This window comes from Typha latifolia, chromosome 13 (assembly GCF_019914945.1).
Source record: "Typha latifolia isolate L0001 chromosome 13, TyphaL0001v2, whole genome shotgun sequence".
Classification (NCBI taxonomy): Eukaryota; Viridiplantae; Streptophyta; class Magnoliopsida; order Poales; family Typhaceae; genus Typha; species Typha latifolia.
The window spans coordinates 5,724,085-5,748,543 of NC_133098.1; the positions used below are offsets into that span (position 1 = coordinate 5,724,085).

Here is a 24,459-nt window from a genome sequence, read left to right on the forward strand (position 1 = left end):
GCCATGTTGACTAAGTTGACTCAGTCAACAATAGTTCAAGCTTACTAGGAGGAGTTTGAGAGAATATGCAATTGAGTCACGAATTGGTCTGACTTAGCCCTGAAGAGTACATTCATTAGTGGGATCAGTCCTAACATTCAAGCTGAGGTCAAGGCTTTGAGGCCTAGTACTTCTGACGAGGCCTTCTCCTTAGCTGTCCTGATGGAGTCCAAGTTGGATCACCTGAACCAGATCCACAAGGAGGAGAAAAGAAAGACAGCCCAAACCCACGGCCCACTAGAGACAGCATCTACCCCAACTCAGCCTACACCAATGGCTCAACCTAACAGACAGATGATCACGCGCTGTTTTTTACCCAATGACTTAGAAGAGCGCCGAAGAAAAGGCTTGTGTTTTTACTATGATGATAGATTTACCCCCAATGATAAATGCAAGCTCTAGCTAGCCCACGTCATGTTCCTAGGCAGACTCGAGGAAGACGAACCCAAATCCACTGATTGGCATGACAAGTTGTATGAGTACACGGACATGAGTGACTAGTCATCTTGAGGACATGGTGTCAGAAGCATGGTGGATTGTAACGATCCAACCACATGGGTTAAGTTGAGTCAAATCAAGTCAAGTCAACTTAGTTACAAAACTTTATCTTATTATTTTGAATTTCAAATAAATTGGATAATTCGCATGTTGATCCGATCTGCTAGGGATTTCACTTCTATAAATATGGGTAGATATGTATTGATAATTATCAATGGGAAGAAATTTGAGTTTAGCCAATTATTACTTTCGTATATATCTTTTATCTAGCTGTTAGATCGCTTCATCTTTTTAGGAATAGATTATAGTCATAGAAATATCATAACCTTCCAAATCCTAACCACCTCCTACCTCCAACAGCCACCCTATAATACGGCTATCTACCACCACCTTTGGCCATCCGCCACCCTTCCCCACCCTCCGAGAGTTTTGTCCCATGTTATGCAAAGGTTAGGGTCATGCACTATCATCGTTATCTTTTTCATTACTATTCTTCCCCAACAAAATAATAATGAAGAAAAACACGGTGCAGAAAAACGACTTTTATGTTACTAGCTAATTTTAATGAATCCTAATAGTGGAAAACACGGTGCAGAGAAACGACTTTTATGTTACTAGCTAACTTTAATGAATCCAAATTCCAAAGGCTATGCGAAACGACAGTTCTAATTGGTGGCCGGAAACGTGGTTAAATAGCTCTCCTTCCACTATAAGATATCTCGTCCGCATTATATAAACCCCCGCCTCCCCTCTCTCGATCCCACCAATAACGAGAGCGGTTTTAAAGAGAGAATTTTAGCAGAGAGACTAGCCGATGGAAGCAAAAATCAAGGCAGAGGGATGGGAGCCGCTGGATACCAAGGAAATGGGACCCAAGAGCTTACTCCAAAGTGATGCTCTTTATCAAGTACTATATCTTTCTACTCTCTCTCTCTCTCTCTTAGTTACAATGATGGAGTTAAACTTCCCTTATTTCTAATATCTATAGCTCAAAATTTTACTATTATGTTTGCATGTGACGCAATTGTAGTACGTACTGGAGACGACTGTGTATCCTTGGGAGCCTGAGTGCATGAAGGAGCTCCGCGAGATCACCGCCGAACACTCATTGTACTTCTTATCATTTAAATTATTTCGCCCGACATAAAACGAAGAAAACATTTATAATTAATATGGAAATTAAAACAGGGGTTTCATGTCCATCACCCCGACGAGGGGCGGTTCTTGAACTTGCCGCCGAAGATGATCGGCGCCAAGAAGACGATGGAGATCGGCGTCTTCACCGGTTACTCCCTTCTCGCCACCGCCCTTGCCCTACCCGACGACGGCAAAGTAATCGATCTTACGCCTTCTTATGGATTGAAGCACTATAATTTAGAACTAATATCTAAACAAGTTTTTGCCGCAGATCCCGGCCTTGGATATTGAGCGACGAAACTACGATCTCGGCCTTCCCGTAATCCAAAAGGCCGGCGTGTCACACAAGATCGACTTCCGCGAGGGTCCCGCTTCCGCCCATCCTCGACAAATTGCTGGAAGACGTGAGATTCTTTAAGATCCACTCATTTATGGAAACTTGAATTTCTAGCGGCGATTAACGAGTCATCTTGAATATGAGCAGGTGGCGAACCATGGGACGTTCGACTTCGTGTTTGTTGATGCGGACAAGGACAACTACCTCAACTACCACAAGAGGCTGCTGGATCTGGTGAAGGTGGGCGGCCTGATCGGGTACGACAACACGCTGTGGTATGGGTCGGTGGCGCTGCCTCCAGACACTCCGGTGCCGAAAATAGTAAGCTTTTTCCGGCCCTTCGTGCTGGAGGTCAACAAGGCGCTCGCCGCCGACCCTCGTGTTGAGATCTGCCAGCTGCCGGTCGGCGATGGCATCACTCTTTGCAGGAGGATCAAGTGATCCTAATCTACACGTTACTGTTCGTCCTACTTAATAAGACACTCTGTCTATCTTTCTGCAATGTTGTGCTTCATTTTCTATCGTATTTTGGGCCCCTTTATACGATGTCGTGCTTCATTTCGCATTGCTATTTTGCCTCACAACCCATTTTAACTTTCTTTGTAGCTTCACCCCATTTTTTAAGAAAATACCAAAATTACCCCTACACCAACTTTGACGATATCTTCTTGCATTAAATGTCAGGAGATATTATTTATAAAATACGATGGGACATCCCTGCAACCAGCCAAAAAGTAATGTATCCATCAAGGTGGATAGATAGAATGAGAGTTGGCTAGGTTCTACATCCCTGTCTGGAGGTCTCCCATACATGTGTGGCGTCGTCAAAATAAGTTTGACCCCTCTGTCTGGAGGTCTCCCATACATGTGTGGCGTCAGTCAAAGGTTCAGTTGTGTGTCCGATGAGCATTCCACATCATCTTTTCGGGTCGGTGGAACGGATCGGACGATAAGCCCATCCATACCAGCTAGGCCCTTGGATTCGGGTTCATCCACCTCCCCACCGGTAAAATCTAATTATCCCTTCTCTCATGGGGAAAGGATATACATCTTACGAATACTATTTTTGAAACCCTTATTCTTCAAATTGTAAACCATCCAAAATCTTGATATCTTCCTTGCTAGTGAGAGCTCTCCCCTTCTCGAACTACATTGCCTTTTCAATATATGTGACTTGAAATTCAAACATGTTAGACATCTCTACCACATGTCTTCCCCTTTCTCTTGCATTCATGATTATTTTCTTCACCTTCGTTGTTAGCATAGTTGTAACACCCACTATCAAACACGTGTCCCGCACATGGGTTGAACCCACGTGATTATCACGTGATCTGTTAGTCAATATTTCAACAGAATATATAATTCCATAAATAATACAGATAAAAAGCCTATAACACCAAGGCTACAACTAGATCAAAATATATATCTATAGCAAAATAAGACAAAGCCCATAAAGGAGCTATAAGTCATTTAACTTTGTTTACATAAATTAAATAAGAATAAGAATAAGAAGACTCAAGTGAGTCTTCACCAGATTCGCAACGAACTCCAGCTCATCTATTAATCTGAAAATATTTCTACCAAAATGGGTGAGCCTAAAGCCTAGCAAGTTTCTACTTCTATAATTTAAAAGTAATGCAATGAATGATGTCACAATAAGTAAATATGAATATGCGCATATCAAATAGAATGCCAGTACCACATACCCGCTAGCACCACCTCTCTCTCTCCCTCTAAATTTCTCTTTTTTTTCGATCTCTCTCTCTCTCTCTCTCTCGCCGACGCTGGCCTACCGCCGTCGTCACCGTCGTTGCTGTCGAGGTGAGTTCTTCTCCTTACTTCTCTTCCTCTCTCTTTCTTGCCCGTGGGCTTTAGTTTGCACCCTCCTCCTTTCCCTTATCTCTTGGCTGCAACAGTGCTGGGCTCGGCCCAGCACTATGTTAGAGGTTTTTATTTTATTTTATTTCTTTTTCCTTTTAACTAAGTATTTTATGCTAGTTAATGCAATTAGTCTAAATAGAAAATTTATTTTATATATATATATATATTCGATAATATAACTATTAGCAAGTTATAATTGGTAGAATTAATAGTTTATTATATTATAGACACCTAGATATACATATTATTTACATATAATATTAGTTGCATATAATAGATTAATACTTAGATTCATTAATTATAGTCATGAGATTTATAAATATACCCTTCATTATATATATATATATATATATATATATATATATATATATATTTCTAGCACCTTATTGTTATATACTATTTTGTATAAAAAGAAAACACCGAATAATGATTATTTTCTATGTAATTAGAGATTAATAAAGTAAAGAGTAAGAATCTCAAAAATTAACTATAATTAGATTTTATCTATACTTATATTTTTATAATTATATATAAGCCTCTTATTATTATTTTTATAATTATATACTTAAACTACTTTTATATAAAAAGAACAACCATTCTATTCTTAACTAGCATTTCATAATAATGATATATTTATATTACCAAAATTATATCTATAATTAAATCTAGATATTTAATAAAATATAAATAGAGGAATTCTAAACCTAACGAATCATCATATTTTATATGAATTAATTTTAATTCGATAAATGGCTAAACCCCTTATGTGGGACCCCGTAGATCTGGTTAGAGATGAGTTGACTTTCGGTTAGCGTATGTGAGGGATATGTAGTTTGTGTCTTCTAAAGAGATTGTGAGTAGTTTTATCCCCTAGAGGTCTTTCTCAAATTAAGATATATTATATAATTATATATATGCATGTTTTGGCCTCCAGCATGAGTATATTGGTGATATATACAGATGATTGGAGATGACTATACTGTTAAGATTTTATGTTGAGATGATCTCTAATATGAGTATGCATATGATACACTATTTTGGGAATGCATGTGTTAGATACATAGTTGGAGACTACAGTGTATCATTTTTCTCTTGGCCTCTTTACCACCTAAATCCTAAGTTACATGATCTGTTTTAGTACTGGATAAAATACATATAATCTGTCTTTTAGAAGGAAAGCATGGAATCTGATTGATAGGATAGTTGATAGAAAGCGTGAGGATATCCGAGTGGGCACGAGGGTTAGGACGTGCTTGGTGGATGATTGATCGCTCAACGTAGTCGCAATCATGTGGCCTTACGTCCGAGGTCGTTAGTCTATGTGCGTAGCAGCCGTTTGCTAATACATATGTGGCGAGTTATCTTCAAGTAGTTTTTATCAGCTAAAAGGGTGCCCAGTTTGGATGGATATTGATACCCTTTGTGGATGACAGGGTATGATTATGATTGAGATACCCTTTGTGGATGGCAGGGTATACTATGAGCCTTCGGGCATGTTGATGAGACCGAGTACTAAGTATTGACTATGCACAGCGGTCTAGTATGATGATATTATTCAGAGTCGATATTGATGACTAAGATATTAAGAAATGCATATGATTTTATTATCATCTGAGCCTTTTGCTCATGACTCTCTTTATTTATTTTCTAACCCTCGCCCCTCTCGCCCCTCTCGCCCCTCTCGCTCCAAGATATTATGGTACGTGATAGCAACTTGAGATATCCTGAGATGAGAAGATATTCTAGAGCAAATATGAGGTGAGCTATAGACGTGAGATGGTATAGAAGATAGGTTATCATGATATTGAGTTGTACCATTATTTGATATTTCTACTCCATTCTATAGATGATGATTTGTATATTATAGGTTGGATTATAGTGCACTAATGTATTAGTAATTTTAGTTGTATATTGATTGTTTATTGTGGCCTATGTGGGCCTTGTCAGATTATATAGCTATCCAGTATGGTTGTTGTGGATTTGGATATTCATATGTTAACAAGTTTACTTAGTTAATAGTATGATTTATCTCTAAGATTGATTATGTTGAGTATAGGCGTATCTGTGCGTGATGGGCCCTGCCCGTCGTGCCGTGTGGGCGCGTGGGCATGCACATGCCTCTGTCGGGCAGGGGTATTACACTTAGGCTCTTGTAGAGCTACGCTCATAAGCCACATCATCATCTCATACTCGATCACATGCATACCCCTAAGGGAGGATAGATCCTTTGGGTAGAATCGCCAGCCCATCAGCCGGCAAATAGCATGACCAATTGTCCACCATAAGTAAGTATGGCACATCAATACTACCATCCAAGCCCTCGGCTCCACATCATAAGCCATCACTCACAGATACCCTCACCCTACATCATGGGGTACCGCTAGGTCTACATCATCCTACCCTTCTCTCTCTCTATCATAGATACCCTAAAGGGTATGACTCATCTCGATCGATAATAAATCGCCCATCATCTGGCAAAACGACTGCATGATTATTTGTGATAAAAAAACTAAGACCTCAAGTGTAGGCCCTAATATATATAAGTATAAGAATATCCCCCACCTCTAACTGTGTTCGAATGTGCCTGTGAACGCCTACATCGCATTCGCAAATCCAGAGAAGTGCGAAATATGTGCGTTCGAATGCGATCGGGCACATTCGAATGCGGTCGACGAAAATGTACTGTTTAGGGTTAATAATTTCTATTTTTGAATTATTTGGTTAGCCTCTAAAGGTGTGGAAGGCAACCATGGTTTTTATTGATGAATTATGTTTTTGCCCTGCCTCCTTTGTCTTCTTCTTTTCCGTTCTCTCATTCCCTGGCGATGCCGCTTCTAACCTCCCTCGACCGGCCAATCACCCTAGTCCCTCCTCCCCCTTCTTCCAATCTATCCCTCACTTGCCCTAAACCTTCCATCACCCATAACCCTTCCACCACCACTTATTCACCGGTGCCACCCCATTAATGCCGATCCACCACCATCCACCATCATCTAGGATCTCATGCCTCCATCCACGGATCCTAAGATAGACACTCCGATGTTTGTCCACTAATCGAACGATATCTCGAGATCTTGACATCCGATTTGCTTGAACTTGATTTGTTGGAAAGCTCTTTTCCGGAGCTACAACATATCAAAATTTCACGTCAATCTGACGGCGGCATCTTTCAGGATCTATTTCCAAAGTTCTGTGTCAAATCCTGAATCGCAATAGATCGAGCCTTGGCCAAAAAGGGAGATCGTATCATGCTGGTATCAAAGCCACCGTTCCTCGGACACATGCTTCCTATGACGACAAACAAAGCCATGGCTACACGACGAGATAATGAAGAAGAGATTCTCCCAATAGAGGAGGGGGAAACGGTTGTGGGGACTTCCACTCGCGCAACCGCCCAATCAAATTGAAATACAGAAGAACCTAGTGTTCAAGCCGTGTTGGGGTCTCTTTCCGAACAAATGGCCATCAACAACCAGATGAAGATGGAGATGATGCGGGAATTATGGGCGACAAGGAAAGCCATGGCGAACAGGAATGCACCATCGACCCCACGACGCGAGTCCACTCCCATGACCCCGCTGCCACTGGTTCAGAATTTGCAACCACAAGAGCCGCTGCTGCCACCACCCTAGGGGCAGAGACAAGCAAGGATGGTTCCACTAGGCCCAATTGCAGGTGAGCCCATCCGACGAGCGAATCACTATGAAGATCACCTTGGAGATCTAGATCCGTGGGCGTTGGAATACGAACCGGAACCACGACGAGTTAATCAAAATCGAAGGAGGGATCATCAACCATTCATGGTGCATCCTCCTCCGGTTAGGCAAGGACTTGGACATGATCTGAATCGAGACAACGACATCTGTGGGCAAATCGTACGTGTCGAATTTTCCAAGTTCAAGGCTGGTGATCCGATCAATTGGTTGTATAGGGCGGAGCAATTTTTCGCATACCAGGGTACGACGGAAAAATATAAGATGACACTTGCGAGCTTCAACCTTGAAGATGCGACACTTCATTGGTTTCGAGCAACCAATGCCAATGAGGCTATCGAAACTTGGGCTGACCTTTGCGCCGATATCACGCAACGATTTGGAGCGTCGGGATATGAATTCTTCGATCCTCTCCTCTCAAAGACCATGCGAAAGACACAGTTGGGGCATACCAAGAAGAATTTGAGAGGATAAGTAGCTGATGCCAACCCCCATGGATGGATCAGCAACTTCGCAGCACGTTCATCTCCGGGCTGCGGAAAGAGATACAAGCCGATGTGAGGGCTTTAAGGCCTAGAACCTTAAAAGAGGCTTTCAAAGATGCGGTACTCATGGAAGACAAACATCGATCCATGAAGTTACATTTGAAACAAAACTGGTCGAGCCAAGGAAGCCGCAATCAAGCTCAACAAACCATGGAGGCAGGAAATGTTACCGGAGTACCTAGAACTACTGCTGCAATGGTGCCTCCTCTCACACCCCTGGAGCCATCCCAAGATGTGAAGTATGCACCTAGAGGTCCGGGACGAGCACTCACACCTACTCAAGTGGAGGAATGAAGAGCCATCCCTACTTGATTGGCCAATGGTTTACTATCCGCACGGACCAGCGTATCTTACCCTACTTCATGGAGCAATGTGTGCACACCCCAGCACAGCAATGGTGGGTCACGAAACTCTTTGGGTATGACTACGAACTAGTCTACAACAAGGGGATCGAGAACCGAGTAGCCGATGCCCTTTCACGCCAACCGGACACAAGTGAGCTCGCCTCCTTTTTAGGACCAACCCTTCCTCTATTTTTAGATATGTGGGGAACCAATGCAGAGGATCAAATCATGGAGGAGCTTGAGTCAGAGTTCAAAGATTGCCTCCCTAATTTCAAACCTTGAGGACAAGGTTGCGGAAGCGTGGTGGATTGATACGATTTGGACTTCACCGATGTCGTCTCGAGCATGGATACACTTTAGGGATGTCTTTGTCTCTTATTTTAGTGTTTAATTCTAAAAAAAAAGTTTTCTGTATGTCACATTCGAACGCGGGTGGAGTGCGTTCGAACGCGTTTGTGAACGCCTACATCAGGTTCGCACATCCACAGAAGTGCAAAATATGTGCATTCGAACGCGATCAGGAGCGTTCGAATACGGTAGGCGAAAATGTACTATTTAGGGTTAATAATTGCTATTTTTGAATTATTTGGTTAGCCTCTAAAGGTGTGGATGGCAACCATGGATTTATTATTAATGAATTGAGTTTTTGCCCTACCTCCTTCATCTTCTTCTCTCCCGTTCTCTCGTTCCCCAGCGACGCCGCTTCTAACCTCCCTCGATCGGCCAATCACCCTAGTCCCTTAGGAGTGCCCACTCCTCTCCCTTCTTTCAATCTATCCCTCACTTGCCCTAACCCTTCCATCACCCATAACCCTTCCAGCACCACTTATTCACCGGTGCCACCCCATTAACACCGGTCCACCACCATCCACCATCATCTAGGATCTCGTGCCTCCATCCACGAATCCTAAGACAGACCTCCCGATGTTTGTCCACTAATCGAACTATATCTCGAGATCCCGACATCCGATTCGCCTAAAACTTAATTTGTTGGAAAGCTCTTCTTTGGGGCTACAACATATCAAAATCTCATATCGATCCGATGGCCGTATCTTTTGGGATCTATTTCGAAAGTTCCATGTCAGATCTTGTCCACATCTGAAAATTGGGATAGATCGAGCCTTGGCCAAAAAGGGAGATCGTATCAGCATAACAAGCATAGTGAAACACATCATTATCATGATTTACGTGCTAACACACATATTCATGCCCAATAGGAATATGCAGAAATCATGATATGCGAATCTTACCGAATAGCAAAATAAATTACCAAGCATAACGTGTAATAATAACAATAAGGAAAACATATGCACATGCATACTATGAATGTGATGATGTCATAAGGTAAGTTATTTCATTCTCTATACTACTCCTAGATTATTGGAGTTTTACTTGCTTGAACCGCTTTCTTGATACTAGCCGCCACTATGCTACGGGATCATCCTCAGAGGGTACAGAGTCCACCTTGATAAGGAGAGGAATAAAAAGCATAAGCATAAAATTCATATCACTAATTAGTTAAATAATCTTACTGACGTTCACTATAGGCTTGGGTAGCTACATCTGCGAATTTTCATATTTATTAATTAGGTTGAGCTAGCATAGCTATACTAGCGCCTGACACGTTATTAAAAGTAATTTAAAATAATTTACCTCGAATTCTCGTTCCACTAATTATTTTAGTTAGGTAAATCACATGGGCGACACTGAATTAGTTTGCTTCACTAATTAAAATAATCCGTTTAATATACTTTCCCTACAATAATCTATATTAATTCTCCGGCAGGAGCAATTAATATAGATACACCCAAATCATCGACTCAAATTGCTAAAATTAAGTTAACCAAGTATACACGACCACGCTAAATCCCAATTAGAGTTAGCTTCTTTTATGTGTTATTTATAACTGCACTCTCAGGCTACTCTCTGGCCACAACCCTTAAGAGCCTTCGCTGGTATGCTTTTTTTTCTTGTCCTTAGTGGACTCCACAACATTTGCCTTTTACACATACTGGCTTCCAATTTTCATTTCAGCAGTACAATTTTCTTCTTCTATCCTCAATCTAATAATAAGTTCTTCAAGTATTATTTCTTTGTGCTTGTGTTTAGGTAATTTTTGAAATCCCTCCAAGACGATGGCAATTTCCAATAATAGCCGCTACTCGGAATGATTCATTAATCACCATTTCTTCAGCATGGATCTCATGGATTATCACTTGAAGATCTTGTACTCAAGAAATTTATCGACGATAAATTTTTTTGCACCGACATCTTCTGTCTTGCACATCTTGTCTAAAGATTTCCATAATTTCTTAGATGTTTTTACTAAACTATACACGTTATACAATGAGTTGTCCGGTCTGTTGAGGATATAGTTTTGGCAAAAGAAGTCGGCACACACATCTACTACAACAACTACTTGCTTGCCTATTAGTTTCCTCCTTTCAGAGTTCAGGCACATCTTCATGTAAGAATTTAGCCAAGTTCAAGGTGATCAAATAAAACAACATTTTCTGCTGCCATCTCTTAAATCCTACACCATAGAACTTCTCAAGCTTTTCTCCATGAACTGTAGTCATTGGAGGAGCAGTAATAGGGGTAATAATACTCTTTACTATTTCAGCCATCTAAATGAATGAAAGAAAAATAAAAATCTGATCAGAAGAAAAGAACACTGAAAGGAATTAGATTAACAACTAGAGAATTTGGTCTTAAGATTGTTGGCGATAACAATCTGATTCCAAAGAGTTAAAAAAAAATTGATAAAAAATAAGTAAATAAATTAAATAAACTTACATATTAAATAATGTAAAATTCTGTATAGTCGAGTCTAGTGCTGGACACTATCTCCTTAAGACCAATTTGCCCTCCACTGAATGCTTCTGGAACAATGGACATCGGTCTCCTACGATACAACGACTGTCTTGCACTCGAAAGGAAGTAGCTATTCGAATATGTTGTCAAACTTAAACTATGCTGTACTCTCTCTCAAATGTAGACTAATGACTCGAGCAAGATTTGAAAAATGATTGAACCAAATTGTGTTTTTCACAAATGCAGACAAATGGCCTTTTATAGCAGTAAACAAGCACAAATTGGTTTTAAGAAAATAGTATCAATTACCAAACTTGACTATACAGAAATTTACATTCTCTAATAAGTAAGTTTATTTAATTTATTTACTTATTTTGGATCAAATTTTTGTGACTTTTAGAATCATATTATTACCGCTAACACATCCTTTCCCTTTGGATATTTATTGCTATCAAATGAGGAGATACATATAAAAGAAGCATCGAATTGGTAAGGTATAGCTTTAGATATAACTTGTATAGCTTCATTTGAATATCATGAAGGTTTTAACTTTTAATTTATGTTTCATTTCATGTGTATAGCTCCTTGAACCCAATTGATAGTTGTTGTTCAACCACTACCCAGCCCAACCAACGCCATTGCCTTTGATCTGATCAGCTCTCGCAGCCCAACCACTATCCTCTCATTACATATTGAAGTTTGAAATTCTATTTCAGCAAAATATAGGTATTATAGTCATATATCTGCATTGCTGACAAGTATATATACATTATTGACAAATATATCTGCACTGCAGACACATTTGTCGCACTGCCGACATTTATGTCTGCATTGCTTATATATATGTTACTATTGCAGTAATAGATATATCTTGATAATAATCTAATTTTTTTCTATATTTGCTTACAGGGTATTGCTTCTGAACTGTAGCCCATGAAGACAATAATTCGAAATTGACATACTACTAAAAGAAGTCCGCAAGAATACTAATGTGCTACTAGGACGAGCAAAAAGAAGAGAGATGAAAGGTAAAGGTTGTAATAAGCTCTCTTCCAAAGATAATATATATCCAAAGATATCTAATGCATGGAACAATTTTTCGAAGAATGTGTTGGCAGTAACAATCTAATTTTAAAAGTCATAAGAAATTTAATCCAAAATAAATAAAATAGTACCCTTTTGAGGCCCAAAGCCCATAAGAAGTTTGACACTTATATACCATACTAACATTTCTTAAGTATCCAATTGATATGATTCGGACTTCACCGACGTCGTCTCGAGCTTGGATTTACCTTAGGATAAGATTGAGTTTTAGGATAAGATTGTGTTTTAGGATAAGATTGAGTTGTTGGTTAGCCTATAAAAGTATGTGTAGGGCAACCAAAATTAGGATTTGATTATTGAGAATTGAGTTTGCCTTGCCTCCTTCATCTTCTTCGCTCCCGTTCCCTCAATCTCCCCGGCGACGCCGCTTCTAATCTCCCTCGACAGGCCAATCACCCTAGTCCCTTAGGAGTGGCCCTCTTCTCCCCCTTCTTCCAATTTATCCATCGCTATCCCTAACTTTTTCATCATCCATAACCCTTCCACCATCACTTTTACACCGGTGCCACCCCATCAACACCGGCCCTCCACAATCCACCATTACCCAGAATTTCGTGCCTTCATCCACGGAATCCAAAAACAGAGTATCCTGACGTTCGTCTACTAAACGAACGATATCTCGAGATCCCCAACTCCGATTCGCCTGAAACTAGATCCGTTGGAAAGCTCTTTTCCGGGCCTACAACATATCAAAATTTCACAGTGATCCAACGGCGGGATATTTCGGGATCTTATCTTAAAGTTCCGTGCAAGATCGTAACAATCTGGTATCAGAGCCATAGCACCAAAAGAGGGTTCGTATCAAGCTGGTATCGAGCCTATAGCCGAGGAAGGATCGTACCAATCTGGTATCAGAGCCACCGTTCCTCGGACAAGCGCTTCCAATGACGACCACCAGATCCATGGCTGCACGGCGTGATGATGAAGAAGAGATTCTCCCAATAGAGGAGGAAGAGACGATTGCGGGGACTTCCACCCGCGGAACCATCCGATCTAATCGGAATACGGAAGAGCCTAGCGTTCTATCCATGTTGGGGTCTATTTCAGAGCAGATGGCCATCAACCACCAGATGATGATGGAGATGATGCGGGAACTACGGGCGCCAAGGGAAGCAATGTCTAACGGGAAGGCACCATCGACCCCACGACGCGAGTCCACCCCCTTGAATCAATCCTCACCGGTTCAGCCTTTGCAACCACAAGAGCCGCTGCTACCACCACCCTATGGGCAGGAGGCAAGCAAGGATGGTTACACCAGGACCAGTTGCGAACCCATCCGATGAGCGAATCACCATGGAGACCACATTGGAGATCAAGATCCATGGGCGGGCCGATACGATCCGGAACCACGGCGAGTTGATCTAAACCGAAGGAGGGATCATCAACCCTTCATGGTGCATCCTCCGCCGGTTAGACAAGGAGTTGGGCATGATCCGGAACGAGACAACGGCATTCGTGGACAAGTCATGCGTCTCGAATTCCCCAAGTTCAAAGGTGGCGATCCAATTGATTGGTTGTATAGGGCGGAGCAATTCTTTGCATACCAAGGTACGGCGGAAGAATACAAGGTGACGCTTGCAAGCTTCCACCTTGAGGATGCGGCGCTTCATTGGTTTCGATCAGCCAATGCCATTGAGGCCATCGAAACTTGGGCTGAATTTTGCGCCGATATCACACGGCGATTTGGAGTATCGGGCTATGAAGACTTTGATGCTCTCCTCTCAAAGACGGTTCAGAAGACCACGGTTGGATCATACCAAGAAGAATTTGAGAGGATTAGTAGCCGATGTCATCCACCATGGACGGATCAGCAACTTCGCAGCACCTTCATCTCCGGGTTGCGGGGTGACATACAAGCCGATGTGAGGGCTTTAAGGCCTAGAACCTTAAAGGAGGCCTTCCAAGATGCGGTGCTTATGGAAGACAAGCATAGAGCCATAAAGATACACTGGAAGCAGAGTTGGACAAGCCAAGGAAGCCGCACTCAAGCTCTACCAAACATAGCGGCAGGAAACACTAGCGGAGTACCAAGAGCTGCTACGGCATTGATACCTCCTCGAGCACCCTTGAAGCCATCCCAAGATGTGAAGTACGCACCTAGAGGTCCGGGGCGAGCACTCACACCTGCCCAAGTAGAAGAAAGAAGAGCCAAGGGCTTATGCTTCCGTTGTGATGAGAAGTTTGTACCGGGGCATCGTTGTGCTAAACCGATGGGATCGGTGATGCTCATCGATGGATTGGAGGAAGCGGAGGATGAGCTTGCAGCTGAAAGCGCAGATGTGGCTGGACATCGAGGAGAAGAAGTTGAGGAGCAAAACGTGGAGGACGTTATAGCTGAAATCTCCCTCACGCCTATTCGGGGACGGCGGCGCCAAAGACATTGCGGGTGAACGGAGTAGTCAAGAAGACCACAAGTGAGAATCTTGATTGACACCGGGTCCACCCACAACTTCATTGACATGAGGCTCCTTAGGAAGATTGGGCTCGAGTCGGAACCCACGGAAGGGTTCGATGTGACGATTGGAGATGGCACCACCTTGCGAGCGATTCTATTTGTGGAGGTGCAGAATTGAAGGTGCAAGGCCAAACTTTCACATTGGATCTTTATCCATTGGCCTTGCAAGGTGCCGATATTGTTTTAGGGACCCAATGGCTTCGGAGCTTGGGGCCCGTGACCTTTGATTTTATAAGCCTCACATTGACCTTTTGGAGAGATGGTCGAGAGTGTTGTTGGATGGAAGTAAACCGCTGCTTGAACTTTCAAAAGAAAGGGAGCTCGCTTCTTTCTCGGCACCCACTTTTTCTTTCTTTTCAGATCTACGAAGAGCCAGTGCAGAGGATAGTGATCTGGTCCGACTCATGGAGGAGTTGAGAGCGAACCCCTCAAGCAACCCCGAGCACGAGGAGCGCAATGGGTTAGTACTAGAGCACGGGCGAATCAAGGTACCCCGAAACGAAGAGCTACGGAGGCTATTGATGGCACACTTCCATGATACTCCTATAGCAGGTCATGAAGGGGTATTACGTACTTACAAGCGGCTGGCCCAAAACTGTACTTGGACTGGGATGAAGACAGACGCCAAGGATCCAAATTAGAGACTGAAGTGCTGATTGAGTGGCTGGGCAAACCTACTGACGAGTCTACATGGGAGCTAGAGACAGACATCATGGATCGCTTCCCAAATTTCAAACCTTGAGGACAAGGTTGCGGAAGCGTGGTGGATTGATACGATTCGGACTTCACCGACGTCGTCTCGAGCTTGGATTTACCTTAGGATAAGATTGAGTTTTAGGATAAGATTGTGTTTTAGGATAAGATTGAGTTGTTGGTTAGCCTATAAAAGTATGTGTAGGGCAACCAAAATTAGGATTTGATTATTGAGAATTGAGTTTGCCTTGCCTCCTTCATCTTCTTCGCTCCCGTTCCCTCAATCTCCCGGCGACGCCGCTTCTAATCTCCTCGACAGCCAATCACCCTAGTCCCTTAGGAGTGGCCCTCTTCTCCCCCTTCTTCCAATTTATCCATCGCTATCCCTAACTTTTCCATCATCCATAACCCTTCCACCATCACTTTTACACCGGTGCCACCCCATCAACACCGGCCCTCCACAATCCACCATTACCCAGAATTTCGTGCCTTCATCCACAGAATCCAAAAACAGAGTATCCTGACGTTCGTCTACTAAACGAACGATATCTCGAGATCCCCAACTCCGATTCGCCTGAAACTAGATCCGTTGGAAAGCTCTTTTCCGGGCCTACAACATATCAAAATTTCACAGTGATCCAACGGCGGGATATTTCGGGATCTTATCTTAAAGTTCCGTGCAAGATCGTAACAATCTGGTATCAGAGCCATAGCACCAAAAGAGGGTTCGTATCAAGCTGGTATCAGAGCCTATAGCCGAGGAAGGATCGTACCACCAATATGGTACTAAACTCACCATCTATATTTTTCATTGCCTTGATACCCATTTTAGAATCAATTTTCATGAATTTGAATAAGTGAATATATGACTATAAAATACTCTTTGAGCTAAAATTAATTTCACCATTAATCTATCATTAATAATGTGTGGTTCCCACTTAAAACTTAGCTCAAAGTTAATAAAAATTCATGTCAAATACATGATATTTCCAACAATCCCTCACATGAATGAATTAGTTGTAAATGCAGACTAGATTGAGAGTACAACAAAAAGTTGCCGAATTAGGATATGTAGCTTTTGGCTTTAAACCTTCTCTAGTGAAGTATTATTGAATTTATTCACTAACCAGTGAACATGATGTCTTGAACTATTCAACTTTTGTATAAATCAAGATAGTAACACCCACACAGTTTCTTTTCAACACAGTCGGTTCTATATGTTGTGTCCATTTTGGCTCTGGACACGTTAGATAATTCTTTGAATGCCCTAGAGATTTAGCCTAGTCATCTCATAGAAGCGGCTCACTTCACACTCACATATGTGACCTCTTATTAAGAGTATCCTCCTGTACTCCACTTGGATTTCGGTCATTAAAAGCATTGCTTACCCTAACACTTAGTACATATTTATCACTATGTTATCATAGGAAAAGGTACAAGATTTCAGAGAACATCCCCACAACTCGGTTGTTGCTTTGAACCTATATCTTGGGATCTCCAGTCAACTAGGTTGGGTTGTCATTGTGTCGTTACTCTAGGTGGTAGGCTTTAAACTCATTCCCCTCAACGAACAATACACTTGATCTCTTGTTAAACTCTTTGTTAACAGATTTGCGATGTTATCCTTTGATTTCACATAATCAATTGATATTATATCATTTGAGATCAATTGTCGCACAGTATGTCTACGACGTATATGTCATGATTTGCCGTTATACATTTGACTTTGTGCCCTTCCTATAGCCAATTGACTATCACAATGTATGCAAATTACGGATAAAGGTTTCAGCCACTCAGCTTCTTCTCCAGCGTTATCTAATGCTGTGAATTCAGATTCCATAGTATACTGGCTATACATATTATTACGAATCGACTTGATCTGATTCGTAGCGGTTCTGCACGAATTCCTAGGTGTAGGATGGAGGTGATGATGGAGTGGTGGCGGAGTAGTTGATGGAGGTGGCTTGGCAATAGATGATGGTGGTGGTGGTTTGTGGATGCGTATGCGATAGATGATTGAAGGCTATGCGTTAGGTTTTTAATTATTGGCAATTGTGTATAAAATATTCTAAGTGTATTTTTACATGTATATGAGCTTTATACAACTCTAGAATATCTCTGGTGTGAAGAATTGCAAAATTATTGGAAAAAAGCTGTTGAGTTCACACCGCGTTCACAAATGCGTTTGAATGCGCGTTCAAAAACGCGTTCGAACGCGGGTACTTGCGTTCACACAGATCGAGAGCTGCGTTCACAAACACCTTCGAACGCGGGTACTACGTTCACACAGAGCGAGAGTTGCGTTCACAAACGCGTTCGAACGCGGGTACTGCGTTCACACAGACCGAGAGTTGCGTTCACAAATGCATTCGAACGCGGGTACTACATTCATACAGTCCGAGAGTTGCGTTCACAAACGCATTCAAATGCGGATACTGCGTTCACACAGACCGAGAGCAGCGTTCACAAATGCATTCGAACGCAACTTGAAGAATTCAAGTTGTCGTGCTCGAACGCACTCGAGCCCGTTCGAACGCACCTGAGATCAAGTCATGCCGTTCGAACGCACCCGGGCCACGTTCGAACGCACCAACGAAGTTTGAAAAAATTGGACTTTCGTGAGTACGGATAAGACTTGGATTTGGCTCTATCTTGGAGATCATATATAAGGATTGTGATGCCCTATCTCTAGGGTGGTTGAAGAAGCATTATTGAAGGAGACTTCTTGAGGCTACATCGGTTCTTCAACTAACAAGGTTCCACTCATCTACAAAAGTTAATCTTTCGTCTTAAGGGCTATCTAGACGAAAGATCAATCTCGAGGGTTACTGAGGTTGGACTTCAATCAAGAGAAGCAGTGAATCATGGGTTCTAGCGAGCAAGACTGAGAGGAACAAAGTCGTTTGGATCGACGGGTTGTTTTGTGAGTTAGTCTTGTAACTGCTACTATTCTAGTGATTGGTTTTGATCCGAGTTTGGATCCGTGGTTTTTTCCCGTTTGGGTTTTTCCACATTAAAATCTTGGCGTTCATCTCTGCTTTCATTCTTAATATTTCTATAGACTTTTACTTAAGCAAACGAGTGATATCATTGCCTAATATTTAGATACATACTCGTGATTAGCCTACAACTGTGGTAAAAATAGTATGAAAGGTAGAGATAGTTAAGATGAAGAGACAAAGGGGAGAAGTAGGCCCTGCCCTACGGGACTAGGGGGATCAGTGGCAGAGGGAAATTAGAAGCTTGACGAGACTGTGCCAATGGAAGAGGTGGCGCTGGTTGGTGAAGAGGGACGAGGGAGATTACAGTAGAGAGAATAGAGAGAAGATTGGAGGCAAGAAATCAATAATCTAATAGCATTATGAATTTGGCTGCCATACATAATTTTATAGAGGCTAGATAATAAGGCATAATAACAATAACTAACCCTAATCCTAGTGCAATCCCTGCGATCACATTCGAACGCACAAAAGGCGTTCTTTGTACGTGCGAACGCGATGCAGGTGTTCGAACGCATCCCACCGCGTTCGAATGCACATTTCGCGTTCTCTGTATTTGTGAACCTTATGAAGGCGTTTGCAAGAGCGTTCGAACACGACCCCTTCCTCGTTCGAACATGACCTACAGGAATTTAATTTTAATGAAAATAAATAACTCATGCAATAAGAAAAGATTCTAACAAGGTATATCACATATTTGTTTAAAATATTTCCATGAAATAGATGCACCATCAAGTGTAAAGACATATCCACTCATGGATTTGGTATCTTTTGTATTAGAAATTCAGTTTGCATCACTATACCTTTCAAGTACTGTTAAATATCTTAAGTAGTGCAATTTCTAGTTAGTGGTGTATCTCAAATATCAAAGTATGCTAACTATCGCCTTCTAGTGATCATTCCCTAGATTACTTGCATATCTACTTAGTTTACTCACATAATATGCAATATCCAAACGAGTGCAATTAATTATGTACATCAAACTGTCTATTAACCGAGAAAACTGAGATATACATTCACATATATTCTTTGTGAGATGAAGATTCACATCTACATGTGTTCTAGCTAGATTGTTATTATCTTTATCAAATTTATCGAGCAATTTCTCAATATATGTGATTGAGATATAACATATACTCCAATTGTCTTAGTGATCTTTATACCAAGAATCACATCTGCAACTTCTATATCTTTCATGTCGAACTTATTAGCCAACATGCTATTGATAGCTTTAATGATATTAATATTACTATCAGTTATTATCATGTCATCCACATAAAAACATATGATGACATAATTATCTAAAGTGCCTTTCACATAAACACACTTATCACATTCATTTATACGAAAACTATTTGACATCATAACTCGATCAAATTTTTTATGACATTGTTTAGGTGCTTGTTTAAGCCCATAAAGAGACTTAACTAATTTGCACACATTACTCTCTTGTCCTAGGGCCACAAACCCTTTGGGTTGTTTCATATGGATTTCTTCATTTAATCCAGCATTTAAGAATGCAGTTTTCACATCCATCTGATGTATGTCCATATTATATAATACTGCAAGAGTAATTATTAATTGGATAGACATTATTCTTGTTACTGGTGAATATGTATCGAAGTAATCTATTCCCTCTATTTGTCTATATCCTTTGACTACAAGTCTCACCTTGTATTTGTATATTGAACCATCTACTTTCATCTTCTTTTTGAAGATCCATTTGTAACCCAAAAGGTTTACACCCTGGTGGAAAATCCACCAATTCTAAGGTATTATATTACAAAATGCATTCTAACTTCACTATCAATAGCTTCTTTCCATAAAGGAAAGACATCTGTAAGAACCTATCAAGAGTAGTTCAAAAAAATTAGCAATCGAGTTCACGGGTGGTCGGATTCTACTCTCAAAAGCACCTTCGTCTCCGGGCTTCGTCATGATATCCAAGCAGAAGTCAAGGTGACTCATCCTACTACCTTGTTGGAAGCCTTCTCAGCGGCTCAAATGATGGAAGAGAAGATACAGGAGTTAAAGGCGACACACCATCCACTAACGACCCGCACTCTAACCCTAGACCACCGGTCTCTGGTGTGGCGCGTTCGGGGTGGGTTCGACCAAATCCCAATCGACCACCCCCACCACAGATAGCCCCTGACCCTAGGGGGCAGCCACAGATGATGGGTCTATGCCTCACATCACCGGAAATCGAAGATCGACGCTCGAAAGGCCTATGCTTTTATTGTGATGAGTGCTTCGTACCAGGCCACAAATGCACCAAACAGCCCGGTACTAGGATGATCCCGTAGAAGATCTTGAGGTGCAACAAGAGGAGGAAGGTGGTTAAACCGAAGAGGACAGCCCACTGGATGTCCAAGCTGAGCTCTCCCTTCATTCTTTCGCCAGCGAGACGACTCCGAAAACTCTTTAGGTCAAAGGTATGATCAAGAATAATAAAGTCCTAATTCTTATTGATTCAGGAAGCACCCACAATTTTGTGGATTCTCGGACGGTGAGGTGTTTGGAATTAGAGTCAGAGGCTTCGAACAACTTTGATATGGCTATCGGTGATGGCACCATGTTGAGAATGCAGCGCATATGCCGCAAGGTCTAGCTGCAAATTCAGGGCCATGTTTTCTGAATTAATCTATATCCATTGGCTCATGAGGAGCCGACTTGGTGCTTAGGGTGCAATGGCTTCGGGATCTTGGATCGGTCACTTTTGACTTCACCACCATGGCGATGGAGTTCAGCCATGAAGGCTAACCGATCCAGCTACTAGCCACATCAAGCAAGGAAGCCAAGGGCATGCTGCAGTCCCTAGAAGGGTTGTCGAAACTCGAGTGCTGCGGGTACCTCATGCAAATCATCGAAGGCGCTAAAGACAAGAGTGATCCAATGCATTTACCCGCTAACTTAAAGGCTATTTCGTAGGAATTTGAAGATGTATTCCAGTAGCCACATGGATTGCCTCCACCTAGGACGCAAGACCATCATATCGAGATTACACTCGTGGCGGGTCCAGCAAATGTTAGGCCATACCGTTACCCTTTCATTCAAAAGGAGGCTATAACGAAGATGGTCCAAGAGATGTTGTCCAATAGGGAGATAACACCAAGTCGAAGTGTCTATTCTTCACTGGTCTTGCTCGTGCAGAAGAAGGATGGTTCATGGCGGTTTTGCATGGACTACCGAGCTCTCAACTCTATCACCGTGAAGGATCGGTATCCCATATTGATGATTGAATAGTTGCTGGATGAATTGGCGGGTGCATGCTACTTTTCAAAGCTTGATTTGAGGGCGGGGCACCATCAAATCAGATCAAAAGTGTGGGATACTTCATACATTCCTTCTTTTATGTTTCCAAGCTCGCCACAGAAAAAAATAACCTCCCTTAGTTTTATGTTTCTTTTGCTCTGGACCCTTAGAAGCAACAATCATTATTTTTCTTTTTCCTTTTGCCCATATCCTTAGAAGTGCTAGCCAGATGAGCAATTTAAATACCCATAAGAAACAAATCAAACTATCAAACATATCCCTAACTCTTTGATAATAGAAATAAAATTAAAAACAAATCACAGCAGAGCAGAGCCATTGAAGTTTGAGTTGAAGCAAATATGGCTGAGTATAAACATTTATTCAATTTAAGCAAAGTTATTGTTTGGGTTAATAGAATGGGGATTGCGATTCAATGGTCCTTATTGCTGCGACAATGCGTAAGTAGCACTGGAACCCTAAGTACAAGAGATGGCAACCACTTAATGGTCTTTGGCACCATCACGTTGCGTAAGCAAAGCTGCAACGATAAGATCAAAATTTAGATGGCAAATGCCATCTCAGAAGTATGCCAAAATCCAAAAAAAAAATAAAACAAAAATGTGAACATGATCATATAATGTGAACAAATCCAAATTAGGTATTAACGTCATCTTTAATCCACAAAATAACCATAGAAGGATCAAAACCCCAAATTTTATGAACCCTAAAATTTCTTCATAATTAATTTCCAATGTAATCAAAAGACTCAAGGAATTATGCATAGATTAGGTTCTCATACCACTTGTTAGAGATTAATCAATAGATCCTAAAAATATTTCTAGCCCAATCCCTAATTTAATATGCTTTAAATCTATGTTAAAACCATGAGTAAAAGGAGATTAGATTTACGAAAGCGTACCTAAATCCATTGGTGGAGGAAATTAAGCGGGAGATGTCCTTGTAATGGTCTTCCAAATCTATTCTTAGTGAATATTAGAAAATCCTCTCGTAAGAGGAGATATGTTACGAATCGGCTTGATTCGATCCATAATGGTTCTGGACCGATTTGGGGATGTGACCTTGAAGGGAATTCCGGAGGATCTAATCGTTGGATGTTGTCGTACTTGAAGAGAGCTTTCCAAAGAATCTAAGATCTTAAAGTTTAGATTGCTAGATCTTGAGATATCATCCAAACAGTGATTGAAGGTCAGATAAACTCTAGCTTGTTAGCCCTTCAATAGCTAGATAGGTGCTAGGAGAATTCTTTTGGAGTGAAGGGGGAGAAGTTACTGCAGAAGAGGAGGATTAGGAGTTAGAGGAGGCACACCAAGGACTTGGGCGGTAGAAGAAAGGAGGTGGGAGAGGGTGCCAATGGTTAGAGTAAGAAGAAGGGAGATAAGGGCAACAATATCAATCCAATTATCAGATAAAATTTTAATTAGGGTTTCCTCCACATATTTATAGAGGCTCACCCTTTTGATGTGCACAAGATGGCATTTCGAAGTGTATCACATGAAAAGGGCGGGATACTTGATACAATCGTACATATCTTGTCGCGGTCGCTCACTGACATAGCACCGCAAGTATTGCTCTAAGCATCGGTTCAGTACCTCGGATTGGCCATCCATTTGAGGATGATAGACTGAACTCATATGGAAGGTAGTCTCTTAGAAAGCAAAAAATTTCTACCACAATTGACTCACAAATATAGAATCACGATTTAAAATAATCGACTTTGTCATACCATGCATCTTAGCCACGTCGTGAACATAAACCTCTACAACCTTCTTTGCCATGTAGGGATGCGCCAAGGTCGAAAAGTGTGCATAATTGCTGAGGTGATCCACCACCACCATGATCACCAAATGACCTCTTGCCTTAGGTAGACCATCAATGAAGTTGCCTTAGCCGGCGGGTTTAGCTGATTCAGTCTTCACTCTTTGACACACCTCTCAAGACTTGACGTAGGCTTGCACATCCTTCTTCATTTTAGCCCATGTGCAACTCTAGTTTAGCCATTTATAGGTGCTCAACACCCCTTCATGTCGCACCATAGGGTGTCATGGAAGTGGCGCATCAACTCCATGTGTAAGCAGCGATCAGCTAGAACAATTATCTTGCCATGGTCCACTATGAGTCTGCCCTTCACCAAAACTCCTTCCATTCTGCTGGTATCTACAGCAAGGTCATCCAACATCCTCAAGGTGTCCAGATCATTCTTGTAGGCCTTCCACAACTGCTGGAAAGAAGGAAAAATTGGCGCAGAAATAGCTGCCAACTCGGCTAGATTCAGACACCTTGATAAGGCATCGACGACGCTATTTTCGGTCCTCCTTTTATACACCAACTCATAATCTTATCCAAGTAGCTTGGACACCCATTTTTGCTGGGCTGGTGTGTGTATGATCTTCCTAAGGAAGTATAGCAAACTCCTTTGATCGGTGCGGATCGTGAAGTGACTCTCGATGAGATAAGGCCTCTATTTGGTGATCGCATGTATGATGGCAAGCATCTCCCTTTCATAAGTGGATAGCAGTTGTGAAAGCTCTAAAAGAGCCTTACTCATGTAAGCCACGGGTCTACCATCTTACATCAAAATAGCCCAAATGCCGACTCCTGATGCGTCGTACTCAATAGTGAACGGT

General features: G+C 41.7%; 1 pseudogene; it reads left to right on the forward strand.

The window, feature by feature from the left end:
- Positions 1 to 1,351: 1,351 nt before the first annotated feature.
- LOC140800173 (caffeoyl-CoA O-methyltransferase 5-like) lies at positions 1,352 to 2,483 on the forward strand (annotated as a pseudogene).
- The last annotated feature ends 21,976 nt before the right edge of the window (positions 2,484 to 24,459 follow it).